This window comes from Hyla sarda, chromosome 2 (assembly GCF_029499605.1).
Source record: "Hyla sarda isolate aHylSar1 chromosome 2, aHylSar1.hap1, whole genome shotgun sequence".
Classification (NCBI taxonomy): Eukaryota; Metazoa; Chordata; class Amphibia; order Anura; family Hylidae; genus Hyla; species Hyla sarda.
The window spans coordinates 492685518-492700628 of record NC_079190.1 but is presented as its reverse complement, the minus strand read 5'-3'; the positions used below and the strand labels follow the sequence as shown (position 1 = coordinate 492700628).

The following is a 15111-nucleotide window of genomic DNA, read 5'->3' as shown; positions in this document are numbered from 1 at the left end:
GTATAGAATACAAGAAAAATAAATAAAAAGGTACTGATACAGTATAATAAAAACAAAAGCTATATGTACTTATCTATTCTATATAATTCAGACATCAAAAGCTATATGCACTGACCTACAGATATCAAAAACTTAAAAAAAAAGCTGTAGTATACTATACATCTGTACATATAGCTGTTTAGGTTTTTACCATTTATGTTCTGATGTCAAATAAAAAACTAAAAAAAAAAAAAAAGCTATATGTAGTGATTTATAGTATATAGTAAAAACCTACAAAATCTATAGGTGATGTATGATAAATATTAAAATCGAAAAGCTGTATGTACTGATGTATAGTATTATATCATAAAAGTATACATACAGATATATAATCTAGGGTGCCTCCAGCTGTTGCAAAACTACAATTCTCAACATGCCTGATAGCCAAAAGGCTGGAGAGGAGGGGGGGGGGGGGGGGGGGTGTAGTTTTGCAACAGCTGGAAGCTCCCTGGTTGGAAAAACACTGGAATAAATAAAAACATAAAAAGATTGGGACACACTAGTATAATGAAAAGATACAAACACACAAAACAAACAATCACATATACATACAAAACAACTTAAAATAGAAGTAAGTAACTTGATACCACCCACCTAACTTACTAAAAAGGTACATGAGGTAATACAATGTGGGCACAGCAGCTACACAACTCTGGACCCAAACAATTTACTTTGTAGTCGCCCACACTTGGGACACTCAAAAAAAAAGGGGTCCATCTGCTGGGACCAGGCAAGAAAGTGCTGATCCCTGTACGAGGTAAACGTGTGGGTCTTATCACTCTTCTAATACAAGTGAATGGAACATATAAAAATAACAATAACAAATAAACAACAAACAAAACACAGATACATTGTATCCTCTTACCTGGATAAACAGGATCCAGTGCAGAAATACAGTCCCTAAACGTGGGCAATAAGCTTCCTGGGTAATAGTCCACAGAGTGTACAGGATTAATGGGTGGATAATATCCCAGGGGACCCCAAAGAAGGAGGAGACCCTCCTAGTCACAGAGTGAGCTTGCTTCTAGCTCTAGTGCTGCCTGTGTCTGGATGAACTAGGGGAAGTTCCAGCTCTGAGCACAAGCAGCAGGGAGGAGCATTATTGTGGTGCACACCCCTCCACAGCAGCTGGAATGGAAGGCTGGGAGAGATCACACACTCATTCATGGCCTCCCTCCTCCTATCTCTTCTTTCCACCAGGTGTGAAGGCTCCTATAGGGCTGCAGCTTCCCAGGACAATCAGCTCTTATTATGTCATATAGAGAACACATGGAGCCTCCACTGCAGAAATCACACTGCTGCTGGGGACTGCTGGGGACTGGGGACTGCTGGGGACTGGGGACTGCTGGGGACTGCTGGGGACTGGGGACTGCTGGGGACTGGGGACTGCTGGGGACTGGGGACTGCTGGGGACTGGGGACTGCTGGGGACTGGGGACTGCTGGGGACTGCTGTCAACGAGTGTCCAGCACCAATATTCGGAATGCCAATTTTTATCATGAATATCGGCACTTTGCGAATATTTAAAATATAGTGCTATATCTTCGTAATGACGAATGTATATTTTTTTTCATATGCAAATTTTTATCGCGAACATCGGCACTTCGCAATTTCGCAAACATTTTGAATATAGTGCTTTATATTCGTAATGACGAATATTCATTTTTTTAGTTTTTTTTCCATATGCGAATTTTTATCGCGAATATCGGCACTTCGCAACTTTGTGAACATTTTGAATATAGTGCTGTATATTCGTAATGACGGATATAAATTTTTTTTTTTTTCACATGCAAATTTTTGGAATGGAAAAAAAAGTGAACCGACATAGCGAATATGCGAATTTCGCGAACACAGGACATATAATCGTCAATATATTCACAAAATATCTCAAATTCGAATATGGCACCTGCCGCTCATTACTACTGTCAATTTGGGGGGGCATTGTGCACACTTCAGATGTTGGCAGTGTAAGAACAAGAAAATGGATTACGTGTATGGCTGTGAATTGTTTTGTTTACACACATATATATTTTATATATATATATATATATATATATATATATATATATATAAACACATACACATTGTATTTAACCTCTTAGGGACTCAGCCCATTTTCACCTTTAAAGGGGTACTCTGCTGCTCAGCGTTTGGAACAAACTGTTCCGAACGCTGGACCCGGTGACGGGAGCTCATGACCTCATAACCCCGCTTCGTCATGATGTCACCCCCCCCCTTCAATACAAGTCTATGGGAGGGGGCGTGACAGCAGTCACACCCCCTCCCATAGACTTGCATTGAGAGGATGGGGCATGACATCATGAGGGGGTGTGTGGCTATGAGGTCACGAGCTCCCGGCTACAGCGTTTGGAACAGTTTATTTCAAACGCTGAGCAGCGGAGTACCCCTTTAAGGACTCAGCCCTTTTTTGCAATTCTGACCACTGTCACTTTATGCATTAATAACTCTGAGGTGCTTTAACTTTTTTATTCTGATTCCGAGATAGTTTTTTCGTGACATATTCTACTTTAACATAGTGGTAAATTTTCGTCGTCACTTGCTTCCTTTCTTGGTTAAAAATCCCCAAATTTCATGGAAATTTTTAAAATTTTTCATTTTTCTAACTTTTAAACTTTCTGCTTTTAAGGAAAATGGATATTCCAAATAAATTATATATTGATTCACAAATACAATATGTCTACCTTATGTTTGCATCATAAAGTTGACATGTTTTTACTTTTGAAAGACATCAGAGGGCTTCAGAGTATAGCAGCAGCGTTCAAAATTTTCACGCAAAAATTCAAAATCAGAATTTTTCATGGACCTTTCTGTGAGAAATACCCCATAAATGAACCCATTGTAGAAACTGCACCCCTAAAAGTATTCAAAATGACATTCAGAAAGTTTGTTAAAGGGGTACTCCGGTGAAAACCTTTTTTCTTTTAAATCAACTGGTGGCAGAAAGTTAAACATATTTGTAAATTACTTCCTGTACTTATTAGCTGCTGAATACTACAGAGGAAATTCTTTTCTTTTTGGAATGCTCTCTGATGACATCACAAGCACAGTTCTCTCTGCTGACGTTATTATAATAATAATAACTCTTTATTTATTGTTTTCCTTAGTGGGATTTGAACCCAAGTCCCCAGCACTGCAAGGCAGCAGTGCTAACCACTGAGCCACCATGCTGCCCTTAGCATACAACTGTAATGCATGGTTGCTAAAATGGACAGAGATGTCAGCAGAGAGCACTGTGCTGTGATGTCATCAGTGTTCCAAAAAGAAAGGAATTTCCTCTGTAGCATTCAGCAGCTAATAAGTACTGGAAGGATTAAGATTTTTTAATAGAAGTAATTTACAAATATGTTTAACTTTCTGCCACCAGTTGTTTTAAAAGAAAAAAGGTTTTCAATGGAGTACCCCTTTAACCCTTTAGATGTTTCACAGGAATAGCAGCAAAATGAAAGAGAAAATGAAAAATCTTCATTTTTTACACTCGTATGTTCTGGTACAGCCATTTTTGGAATTTTTACAAGGGGTAAAAGGAGAGAAATCCCCCCAAAATTTGTAACCCAATTTCTCTTGAGTAAGGAAATACCTCATATGTTGATGTAGATTGTTCTGCGAGTGCAGTAGAGGGCTCAAAAGGGAAGGAGCAACAATGGGATTGTGATTTTGGAGAGGGAATTTTCCTGAAATGGTTTTGGAAGCCCCTATGGTGCCAGAACAGCAGAAAAAAAAAAAAAACACATTGCATACTATTTTGGAAACTACACCCTTCAAGGCGTGTAACAAGGGGTACAGTGAGCCTTAACAACCCACAGATGTTTGACAACTTTGGCACCCAAAATTTGTAACACCATTTCTTCTGAGTAAGAACATACCCCATATGTGGATGTAAAGTGCTCTGCGGGCGAACTATAATGCTCAGAAGAGAAGGAGCGCCATTGAGCTTTTGGAGAGAGAATTTGTTTAGAATGGAAGGCCATGTGTGTTTACAAAGCCCCCATAGTGCCAGAACAGTGGACCCACCCCACATGTGACCCACATGTGACCCAATTTTGGAAACACCCCTACAACCCTCAAAAAAATGTAATAAGGGGTACAGTGAGCATTTACACCCCACTGGCGTTTGACAGATCTTTGGAACAGTGGGCTGTGCAAATGAAAAATTACATTGGATCACACGTGGGTATTTTTTATTTTTTTTTGCGTTTATGTCAGAACCGCTGTAAAATCAGCCACCCCTGTGCAAATCCCCAATTTAGGCCTCAAATGTACATAGTGCGCTCTCACTTCTGAGCCCTGTTGTGTGCCCGCAGGGCATTTTACATCCACATATGGGGTATTTCCATAGAGTTAATTTTTTAATTTTTTTACACTAACATGCTGGTGTAGATCCCAACTTTTCCTTTTCATAAGGGGTAAAAGGAGAAAAATCCCCCCAAAATTTGTAACGCAATTGCTCCCGAGTACGGAAATACCCCATATGTGTCCCTAAACTGTTTCCTTGAAATATGACAGTGCTCAGAAGTGAGAGAGCGCCATGCACATTTGAGGCCTAAATTAGGGATTTGCATTGGGGCGGACTCGGATGCAAGCGTCGGGCCCTATCCACACGGCAGAATTTCCTCAAGTGAAATTCCGCTTGAGCAATTCCTTGAGCTTAATTCACTTCTATGGGAGTCCACACTCCCATTTCCGCTTGGATTCCGCACCAGTTCAGCACAAAATCCTCAAAAGCGGAAGCTGAATTGGGGTGGATGAGCCGAAATTCTAATAGAGCCTTACAAATGCCTCTGCTACCAAAAATATTCTATGCCAGTGATTCTCAAAGGGTGCCTCCAGCTGTTGCTAAACTCCCAGCATGCCTGGACAGTCAGTGGCTGTTCGGCAATGCTAGGAGTTGTTGTTTTGCAACAGCTGGAGGCTCCGTTTTGGAAACAGTGCCATGCGAGATGTTTTTCATTTTTATTGGGGGGGGGGGGGGGGGCAGTGTAAGGGTGTAGTCTATACAGGGGCGTACCTAGAGCATTCGGCACCCGGTGCGGACCCTTTGTTTGGCACCCACCCGGGGCGGACCCTGTGTTTGCCCCCATTCCCCACAACCAAAGAAAGTAAGAAAACACGCATTAACTTTTTAAAATAAATAAAACTCATGCACCCTATTAATAAAACCCCTTAATAAAATAAAACCCTGCACCCTCTTAAAAAAATCACTTTCCATCGGCACCAAATAGAGACAAATCCAAATCCCCATCAATAAAATGAACAAATCCTGCACCCCCCCCCTTAATTACACCCCTCCTTAGTCTTTCTATATCTAATCTAATTCAGATGGTACATACCGCCAGAACTTGTTCCAGCTAAATCTTCTCTCTGCAGAATGTGACGCCCAGATGGCTCCTCACTATGTCAGCGCATTCTCATCCTCTATATGAAAACAATTATAATCATTATTATTATTATAAACCTGCCAGACACTGTATCCTCTAAATATAATACTACTATACACTATACTCTTATGCATTATTATAAACCTTCCACACACTATACCCTCTGAATATAAATCTGCCACATACTGTACCCTCTAAATATAAATCTGCCACATACTGTGCCCTCTAAATATAAATCTGCCACATACTGTGCCCTCTAAATATAAATCTGCCACACACTGTACCCTCTAAATATAAATCTGCCATACTGTACCCTCTAAATATAAATCTGCCACATACTGTACCCTCTAAATATAAATCTGCCATACTGTACCCTCTAAATATAAATCTGCCACATACTGTACCCTCTAAATATAAATCTGCCACACACTGTACCCTCTGAATATAAATCTGCCACATACTGTACCCTCTAAATATAAATCTGCCATACTGTACCCTCTAAATATAAATCTGCCACATACTGTACCCTCTAAATATAAATCTGCCACATACTGTACCCTCTAAATATAAATCTGCCACATACTGTGCCCTCTAAATATAAATCTGCCACACACTGTACCCTCTGAATATAAATCTGCCACATACTGTACCCTCTAAATATAAATCTGCCATACTGTACCCTCTAAATATAAATCTGCCACATACTGTACCCTCTAAATATAAATCTGCCACATACTGTACCCTCTAAATATAAATCTGCCACATACTGTACCCTCTAAATATAAATCTGCCACATACTGTACCTTCTAAATATAAATCTGCCACATACTGTGCCCTCTAAATATAAATCTGCCACATACTGTGCCCTCTAAATATAAATCTGCCACATACTGTGCCCTCTAAATATAAATCTGTCACATACTGTGCCCTCTAAATATAAATCTGCCACATACTGTACCCTCTAAATATAAATCTGCCACATACTGTACCCTCTAAATATAAATCTGCCACACACTGTACCCTCTGAATATAAATCTGCCACATACTGTACCCTCAAAATATAAATCTGCCATACTGTACCCTCTAAATATAAATCTGCCACATACTGTACCCTCTAAATATAAATCTGCCACATACTGTACCCTCTAAATATAAATCTGCTACATACTGTGCCCTCTAAATATAAATCTGCCACACACTGTACCCTCTGAATATAAATCTGCCACATACTGTACCCTCTAAATATAAATCTGCCATACTGTACCCTCTAAATATAAATCTGCCACATACTGTACCCTCTAAATATAAATCTGCCACATACTGTGCCCTCTAAATATAAATCTGCCACATACTGTACCCTCTAAATATAAATCTGCCACATACTGTGCCCTCTAAATATAAATCTGCCACATACTGTACCCTCTAAATATAAATCTGCCACATACTGTGCCCTCTAAATATAAATCTGCCACATACTGTGCCCTCTAAATATAAATCTGCCACATACTGTACCCTCTAAATATAAATCTGCCACATACTGTACCCTCTAAATATAAATCTGCCACATACTGTACCCTCTAAATATAAATCTGCCACATACTGTACCCTCTAAATATAAATCTGCCATACTGTACCCTCTAAATATAAATCTGCCACATACTGTACCCTCTAAATATAAATCTGCCACACACTGTACCCTCTGAATATAAATCTGCCACATACTGTACCCTCTAAATATAAATCTGCCATACTGTACCCTCTAAATATAAATCTGCCACATACTGTACCCTCTAAATATAAATCTGCCACATACTGTACCCTCTAAATATAAATCTGCTACATACTGTGCCCTCTAAATATAAATCTGCCACACACTGTACCCTCTGAATATAAATCTGCCACATACTGTACCCTCTAAATATAAATCTGCCATACTGTACCCTCTAAATATAAATCTGCCACATACTGTACCCTCTAAATATAAATCTGCCACATACTGTACCCTCTAAATATAAATCTGCCACATACTGTACCTTCTAAATATAAATCTGCCACATACTGTGCCCTCTAAATATAAATCTGCCACATACTGTGCCCTCTAAATATAAATCTGCCACATACTGTGCCCTCTAAATATAAATCTGCCACATATTGTGCCCTCTAAATATAAATCTGCCACATACTGTACCTTCTAAATATAAATCTGCCACATACTGTGCCCTCTAAATATAAATCTGCCACATACTGTACCCTCTAAATATAAATCTGCCATACTGTACCCTCTAAATATAAATCTGCCACATACTGTGCACTCTAAATATGATAGGGGGGCAGAGCAGGGAATTTTTTAATAGCACAAGCGGAGGCCAGTTAATGAGAGAGCATGTACCTGCAGGCATGCCTTCTTAGGTTCACTATACAAAACAACAATAGAGGAGTATAACTCCCTGACATTATAGGTTCTAATCTATATAACTGTCCCGAGCTGTGTGTAATTTTAAGAGAGTGTTTTTCTAATTTAATTTTGAGCACTTTTTCTAATAAAGCTTGTGGGATCACTAACAATAATAATATATGGGAACATAGGGATTTTTGGATTCCAACTAGGAATCTATGGGAAAATATTGATTGACCCCTCCATATATTGGTCTGCATTGGGATTCTTTAAATATGATACTGTCACACACAATACCCTCTGAATATAATAGTACCACACACTGTACCCATTGAATATAATACTATGACAGACTGTAGGCTCTGAATATAATACTATGACATACTGTACCCTCTGAATATACTACCACAAACTGTACTTTATGAATATAATACTACCACATACTGTACCCTCTAAATATAATACTGTCACACACTGTACCCTCTAAATATAATACTGTCACACACCGTACCCTCTAAATATAATACTATGACATACTGTACCCTCTGAATATAATACTACCACACACTGTACATTCTGAATATAATACTAACACAATGTACCCTCTAAATATAAATCTGCCACATACTGTACCCTCTAAATATAAATCTGCCATACTGTACCCTCTAAATATAAATCTGCCACATACTGTACCCTCTAAATATAAATCTGCCACACACTGTACCCTCTGAATATAAATCTGCCACATACTGTACCCTCTAAATATAAATCTGCCATACTGTACCCTCTAAATATAAATCTGCCACATACTGTACCCTCTAAATATAAATCTGCCACATACTGTACCCTCTAAATATAAATCTGCTACATACTGTGCCCTCTAAATATAAATCTGCCACACACTGTACCCTCTGAATATAAATCTGCCACATACTGTACCCTCTAAATATAAATCTGCCATACTGTACCCTCTAAATATAAATCTGCCACATACTGTACCCTCTAAATATAAATCTGCCACATACTGTACCCTCTAAATATAAATCTGCCACATACTGTACCTTCTAAATATAAATCTGCCACATACTGTGCCCTCTAAATATAAATCTGCCACATACTGTGCCCTCTAAATATAAATCTGCCACATACTGTGCCCTCTAAATATAAATCTGCCACATATTGTGCCCTCTAAATATAAATCTGCCACATACTGTACCTTCTAAATATAAATCTGCCACATACTGTGCCCTCTAAATATAAATCTGCCACATACTGTACCCTCTAAATATAAATCTGCCATACTGTACCCTCTAAATATAAATCTGCCACATACTGTGCACTCTAAATATGATAGGGGGGCAGAGCAGGGAATTTTTTAATAGCACAAGCGGAGGCCAGTTAATGAGAGAGCATGTACCTGCAGGCATGCCTTCTTAGGTTCACTATAGAAAACAACAATAGAGGAGTATAACTCCCTGACATTGTAGGTTCTAATCTATATAACTGTCCCGAGCTGTGTGTAATTTTAAGAGAGTGTTTTTCTAATTTAATTTTGAGCACTTTTTCTAATAAAGCTTGTGGGATCACTAACAATAATAATATATGGGAACATAGGGATTTTTGGATTCCAACTAGGAATCTATGGGAAAATATTGATTGACCCCTCCATATATTGGTCTGCATTGGGATTCTTTAAATATGATACTGTCACACACAATACCCTCTGAATATAATAGTACCACACACTGTACCCATTGAATATAATACTATGACAGACTGTAGGCTCTGAATATAATACTATGACATACTGTACCCTCTGAATATACTACCACAAACTGTACTTTATGAATATAATACTACCACATACTGTACCCTCTAAATATAATACTGTCACACACTGTACCCTCTAAATATAATACTGTCACACACCGTACCCTTTAAATATAATACTATGACATACTGTACCCTCTGAATATAATACTACCACACACTGTACATTCTGAATATAATACTAACACAATGTACCCTCTCAATATAATACTGTCACACACCGTACCCTCTAAATATAATACTGTCACACACTGTACCCTCTAAATATAATACTGTCACACACCGTACCCTCTAAATATAATACTATGACATACTGTACCCTCTGAATATAATACTACCACACACTGTACATTCTGAATATAATACTAACACATAATGTACCCTCTCAATATAATACTGTCACACACCGTACCCTCTAAATATAATACTGTCACACACCGTACCCTCTGAATACAATACTATGATACACTGTACCCTCTGAATATAATACCATGACACACTGTACCGTCTGAATATAATACTACCACAAACTGTACTTTATGAATATAATACTACCACATACTGTACCCTCTAAATATAATACTGTCACACACTGTCACACACTGTACCCTCTAAATATAATACTGTCACACACCGTACCCTCTAAATATAATACTATGACATACTGTACCCTCTGAATATAATACTTCCACACACTGTACATTCTGAATATAATACTAACACATAATGTACCCTCTCAATATAATACTGTCACACACCGTACCCTCTAAATATAATACTGTCACACACCGTACCCTCTGAATACAATACTATGATACACTGTACCCTCTGAATACAATACCATGACACACTGTACCGTCTGAATATAATACTACCACAAACTGTACTTTATGTATATACTACCACATACTGTACCCTCTAAATATAATACTGTCACACACTGTACCCTCTAAATATAATACTGTCACACACCGTACCCTCTAAATATAATACTATGATACACTGTACCCTCTGAATATTATACTACCACACACTGTACATTATGAATATAATACTACCATACACTGTACCCACACTGTACCCACTGAATATAATACTATGATACACTGATGAGCATTAGGTAGGCAGCAGTTCCCCCACATTAGGTAGAAGTTTCCCCACCTTAGGTAGCAGGTTCCCCACATTAGGTAGCAGGTTCCCCCATTAGGTAGCAGTTTCCCCACATTAGGTAGCCGTTTCCCCACTTTAGTTAGCATAGTCTTTTCACATTAGATAGCAGTTTCCCCACATTAGGTAGCATAGTTTCCTCAAATTAGGTAGCATAGATTCCCCACATAGGTAGCACAGATTCCACACATTAGGTAGCACAGATTCCCCACATTATTTAGCATAGTTTTCTACATTAGGTAGCACAGATTCCTCACATTAGGTAGCATAAATTCCCCACATCCCCCCCCCCCAGCCTTCTGCTGCACCCAGCTGGGTCCGCACTACCAGTGGCGTAGTAACCGGGGTGCCCCCCCAGGGCATACAGACTACATCGTGTCCTAAGCAGCGTGCCTCCAGGTGTTGCAAAACTACAACTCTCAGCATGCCCGGACAGCCAATGGTTTGCTGGGAGTTGTAGTTTTGCAGGAGCTGGAGGCACACTGCTTGGGAAACACTATTGTATGCACTCCTAGAAGTCACTTAGGACCCATTCACACGATGACGTATCTTTTTCGTATTCTACACTTACAGCCTATTGTTGCTGCTCTTGCTGGGTATGAGGTTCAGTTCACACAGCAGAATTTCCGCATGGAGATTCCGCAGCAGCTGCGCTGTCCATATAGCAGAGACATCTGGCATGGAAATTTAAATTACGGTGTCCGTAGAAAGAATTGACACGTCTATGGAAATGCATTGCCGTCTATGAGATGGCGCATTTCCGAGCTGTCCTAGTGCCGGAGACATTCTGACATGTGAACATAGCCTAAGGATTCATACTATGCTTGTACCCCCCCTTGATCATATCCATCAGCATCCTGCTGAAAACCAGGGGAGTAATGTGGGCCGCTTTTTAGGGTAAGTTCGCACCAGCGTTGTGCTCCGCCCCATTTGAACAGACCCTGAATGGATCGGAACACAACGGACATTGATGGGTCTCATTGACTTTGAATGGGGTTTCCGTCAGTTGTCAGTTGTTTCGCAGGAGTTTAGCAGAGAATTTTTCTTTTAAATCTATCTCATATCTATCTATCTATCTCATATCTATCTATATATCTCATATCTATCTCCTATCTATCTCCTATCTAACTCATATCTATCTATCTATCTATCTCATATCTATCTATCTATCTCATATCTATCTATCTCATATCTATCTATCTCATATCTATCTATCTATCTCATATCTATCTATCTATCTATCTCATATCTATATATCTATCTCATATCTATCTATCTCATATCTATCTCATATCTATCTATCTCATATCTATCTATCTATCTCATATCTATCTCATATCTATCTATATATCTCATATCTATCTATATATCTCATATCTATCTATCTATCTATCTATCTCCTATCTATCTTATATCTATCTCCTATCTATCTCCTATCTATCTCATATCTATCTATCTATCTATCTATCTATCTATCTATCTATCTCATATCTATCTCCTATCTAACTCATATCTATATATCTCTCTATCTATCTATCTCATATCTATCTATCTATCTCATATCTATCTCATATCTATCTATCTATCTATCTCATATCTATCTATCTATCTCATATCTATCTATCTCATATCTATCTCATATCTATCTATCTATCTATCTATCTATCTCATATCTATCTATCTATCTCATATCTATCTATCTCATATCTATCTATCTATCTATCTCATATCTATCTATCTCATATCTAGCTATATATCTCATATCTATCTATATATCTCATATCTATCTATATATCTCATATCTATCTCCTATCTATCTATCTATCTATCTCCTATCTATCTTATATCTATCTCCTATCTATCTCATATCTATCTATCTATCTATCAATCTATCTATCTCATATCTATCTATCTATCTCATATCTATCTCATATCTATCTCATATCTATCTATCTATCTATTTCATATCTATCTACCTATCTATCTCATATCTATCTATCTATCTCATATCTATCTCATATCTATGTATCTATCTATCTCATATCTATCTATCTATCTATCTCATATCTATCTATCTATCTATCTATCTATCTATGGTAGCCCTTCTGGGGTGTAGTGTAGTTGGGGTGTTGCTTCAGCATATAAGGGGTTAATTTAACCCCTGTCACTCGTGGCGCCAGGGTGAGGGTTAATACGCTGAGGTAAATCTCCGGCGTATCGCCACCATTCTCAGAAACCATAGGTGCGTGCTTAAATGAATGAAGGTCCACAATGGAGATGAACTTGAACTTGCATAAACTTTACTGAGGTACTTGCGGTACATCCAATTAACAGCAACAGTCTTAGTAATACAGTCTCTATACAGCACGGCAGTGATTGACAGATGCTGAGGACCATTGACTTATCCAAAGAGTTATTAGATTTAGGATTTTTGCAGAGATCCGTCCGGATTTAGGGGAATATTTAGGTCCGGTGATCTTGCTGAGATAATAGGGATTGAAGTAACTCACAGTTTTGAGAGATGATCGTTGCCGCATGGCTTAGGCCCTTAGGCCTGGTTACTGCTGATGACAGCTGCGCAGATCCGTCCTCATCAGCAGCACACGAGGAAAGAGACCTAGTAATGGCCGCCGCTCCCTTATATGGGCTGGGTCATTTTGGATTGGTCCGTGTCAGCTGTCACTCACCGTTACAAGGCATGGTGGGCGAACACGTCATGGGGACCTCCAAAGGTCCTTAAGCAAAACCATAGAGTTTCTACCTGATCACATGACCCGCAGGTCCTGCTACGCTCCGTACAGGTAAATAACCAAATATATACAGTTTCTATACCTATAGCTATATAAATATCAAATAGAACCACTATATATCTACTGACTAAGTGAGAGGTGACAAGGGGAAGACTAGACAAGAGGGACCCCGACGTCATAGGGACTCTGGCTATGGGGACCTCTATACAGGTAACGTATAGGATATGGTACCGGGACACCACATATCTATCTCATATCTTTCTATCTCATATCTATCTATCTATCTATCTCATATCTATCTATCTATCTGTCTCATATCTATCTATCTATCTATCTATCTATCTAATATATATCTATCTCATATCTATCTATCTCATATCTGTCTCATATCTATCTCATATCTTTTTATCTATCTATCTATCTATCTCATATCCATCTATCTCATGTCTATCTCATATCTATCTATCTATCTATCTATCTCATATATATCTATCTCATGTCTATCTATCTATCTATCTCATATCTATCTATCTCATATCTATCCATCTGTCTATCTATCTATCTATCTCATATCTATCTATCTCATATCTATCTATCTATCTCATGTCTATCTATCTATCTATCTATCTATCTCATATCTATCTATCTCATGTCTATCTATCTATCTACCTATCTAATATCTATCTATCTATCTATTATCTATCTATCTATCTATCTATCTATCTATCTATCTATCTATCTATCTATCGTAGTAGGAAAGCAGCTCGGCCATCTAGAGAAAGGGCAAATATGCCCATAATGAAAAATGAATAAATTAAAAAACGAAAAACAAAGAATAAACCATAAACTAAAAGATAAAAAAAACTTGAAAATGAAAAAAATAAATAAATTGAAAAAAAAAAAATGAAAAAATGAAAAGAATAAAAAAATAAATCAAAAAATAAATAAATAAAACTGGTCAATATTTATAAATGCATATAAACCTTATATCCACATCTACACTAATGAACACTTAGATGAAAAGGTGAGTGCATGAGACCGGAGCCCAGCATATAATATGTCAGGATACGATCTACCTGGTCCCATCTTCAACCGTGTTCCCATCAAATAGACGCCGGGCCCAATGGTTGGAACGAAGACCAACTCCCATCATAGTTACATAGTTACATAGTTAGTATGGTTGAAAAAAGACATACGTCCATCAAGTCCAACCAGGGGATTGAAGGGAAGGATGTAAGGGGATAAGGGAAAGGGATGTAGTTTTATAATTCTGCATAAGCATTAATGTTATTTTGTTCCAGGAATGTATCTAACCCTGCTTTAAAGCTGTTAATTGTTCCTGCTGTGACCAGTTCCTGAGGTAGACCGTTCCATAAATTCACAGTCCTCACGGTAAAGAAGGCGTGCCGCCCCTTTAGACTAAACCTTTTCTTCTCCAGACGGAGGGAGTGCCCCCTCGTCCTTTGGGGGGGTTTAACCTGGAATCAACTTGGACCCTCTCGGTCTAACATAATAAGGGTGGGCATATGCAAATG

The 15111-nt window shown here is 38.3% G+C and overlaps 1 protein-coding gene across 4 annotated transcripts in view; it reads right to left on the bottom strand.

Moving 5' to 3' along the window:
• ETS2 (ETS proto-oncogene 2, transcription factor) overlaps positions 1-15111 on the bottom strand; it is a 147277-nt gene that overhangs the window by 22414 nt on the left and 109752 nt on the right. The window contains exon 1 of one of the 4 annotated variants that reach the window (XM_056559672.1): positions 13337-13357. The exons of 2 other annotated variants lie outside the window; for them this stretch is intronic. The gene's annotated coding sequence lies outside the window, so the exon portion shown is untranslated. Of the gene's footprint in view, positions 1-904; positions 1227-13336; positions 13358-15111 lie in introns of those variants that run through there. One more of the 4 variants, XM_056559667.1, reaches the window with a different exon arrangement.